This window comes from Penaeus monodon, chromosome 27 (assembly GCF_015228065.2).
Source record: "Penaeus monodon isolate SGIC_2016 chromosome 27, NSTDA_Pmon_1, whole genome shotgun sequence".
NCBI lineage: Eukaryota > Metazoa > Arthropoda > Malacostraca > Decapoda > Penaeidae > Penaeus > Penaeus monodon.
Genome location: NC_051412.1, coordinates 29,742,508 through 29,745,035, shown reverse-complemented (window position 1 = coordinate 29,745,035; position 2,528 = coordinate 29,742,508). Strand labels below are relative to the sequence as shown.

The window sequence follows — 2,528 nt, the reverse complement described above, 5'->3', positions numbered from 1 at the left end:
TCTTTCCAGGTGTGTCTGATGCCCAGAAGCAACACGATGTCAACTTCCTCTTGCACAAAATCTACGGAAACATACGTGATGCAAACCTGAAATCCATCGCTGATTCGTTCAATCCCGAGGCTGATTTATCCCACTACAGTGACGATGGTGAAGCAGTTCACAAAATCATGAAAGACCTCAAGGATCACAGACTTCTCGAACAGAAGCACTGGTTCTCTCTCTTCAACCCAAAACATCGTCATGAAGCACTGCTGCTCTTTGATGTTTTTATCAACTGCAAAGGACTGGAATACATTTGTCAGCAATGCGGCCTACTTCCGTCAAATTATAAATGAAGGAGAGTTTGTCTACGCCTTGTATGTTGCGGTCATCCACTCACCTCTGGCTGAACACGTTGTACTTCCCCCACTCTATGAAGTTACACCCCATCTCTTCACCAACAGTGAAGTCATTGAAGCAGCTTATCGAGCCAAGCAAACGCAGACACCTGGTAAATTCCAGTCTACTTTCACAGGGACCAAGAAGAACCCTGAACAAAGAGTAGCCTATTTCGGAGAGGACATTGGAATGAACACTCATCACGTTACTTGGCATATGGAATTCCCATTCTGGTGGCAGGACAAATACGGTCATCATCTTGATCGCAAAGGAGAGAGTTTCTTCTGGGTACATCATCAGCTTACTGTTCGCTTCGATGCCGAACGTCTCTCCAATTACTTAGACCCTGTAGACGAGCTGCATTGGGATAAGCCCATCGTTCAGGGCTTTGCACCCCATACCACATACAAGTACGGAGGTCCGTTCCCCTCTCGTCCAGATAACGTAGACTTCGAGGATGTGGATGGTGTTGCCCGAATTCGAGACTTGCTCATCGTTGAAAGTCGAATCCGTGATGCCATTGCTCATGGTTATATAGTTGACAGAACTGGTGAACGCATCGATATCATGAATGAACGCGGCATCAACGTTCTTGGAGACATTATTGAATCATCTTTGTACAGCCCTAATGTCCAGTATTACGGGGCCTTGCACAACACTGCTCACATTGTACTTGGTCGTCAGGGAGATCCCCATGGAAAGTACGATTTACCCCCAGGCGTGTTGGAACACTTCGAAACTGCCACACGTGATCCCAGTTTCTTTAGGCTACACAAATATATGGATAACATCTTTAAGGAGCACAAGGACTCCCTTCCTCCTTACACTCAAGAAGAACTCACATTCGTAGGTGTGAGCGTTGAAAATTTGTCCGTAAATGGAGAGCTTGAGACCTACTTTGAAGACTTTGAATACAGCCTTATTAATGCCGTTGATGATACCGAACAAATTGAAGATGTAGACATTTCTACTTTTGTGCCTCGACTCAATCACAAAGAATTCGCTTACAACATTGACATCAACAACAACAATGGCGAGGAATCACTGGCAACAGTCCGCATTTTCGCTTGGCCTCATCACGATAACAATGGTATCGAGTATTCCTTTGATGAAGGTCGCTGGAATGCCATTGAATTAGATAAATTCTGGACTAAGTGTAAGTATATCTACATTAAACAGTTTTATTTTCTTTATAAATCATGATTAGCTAAAAGAGTTCATCACTAAAAAAATAATGCATTTATCCATGGCCAATTGCAAACACTTGAAATTGTTTCTGAAATATATGAAGTTTTATACAATATTCTTTCGACAGTGACACCAGGAACCAACCACATTGTCCGAAAGTCTTCTGAGTCTTCGGTTACCGTCCCTGATGTACCGAGTTTCCAGACTCTCTTCGATAAGACCAAGGAAGCTTTGGATGGTGGAGACTCCAGCCTTGAAAACTATGTGAGTGCCACTGGCATTCCCAACAGATTCCTACTTCCCAAGGGTAATAAACAAGGTCTGGATTTCGACCTTGTCGTAGCAGTGACCGATGGTAAGGCTGACGCAGCAGTGGATGGCCTTCACGAAAATACCGAATTCAATCATTATGGTTCCCATGGCAATTACCCTGACAATCGCCCACACGGATACCCTCTGGATCGCAAGGTTCCCGACGAGCGTGTATTCGAAAATCTTCCCAACTTTAGTCACATCCAGGTTAAGGTTTTCAACCATGGCGAACATGTCCAACACCATTAATTGAATTAACGAAAGGCTTGGCACCTTTAACTTACCTGATTTCAAATAAATTGGAATTGGAAATGTAACCCTTTTCCTCATCATTAAAAATGCGAAACTTATGAAGTTGTTTGTACCATGCTAAATGATTATGGAAACAATAATAGTATCTTGGTGACATTAATGACTATTATAGCAGTAGAACTAACACTGTCATATTAATAACGATTAAAATATCAGCGAAACAAAACTAGGGCATGAAAGACTATACACCATATTGGCAAGGAAAAGAATTAGAGAATGTGATTAATATGATCGCGATGATAACACCAATATCAACAGTATAGCAATAGTATTAGTATCGATATATGGATGAAATTGCTGAGCATAATGCTAATTTTAGGCTCTTTTTGCATGCTTAA

General features: G+C 42.1%; 1 pseudogene; it reads left to right on the top strand.

Annotated features, from left to right (window-relative positions):
* The window catches only part of LOC119590763, a 36,604-nt pseudogene extending 34,376 nt beyond the window's left edge, over window positions 1–2,228 (top strand).
* Window positions 2,229–2,528: the final 300 nt, after the last annotated feature.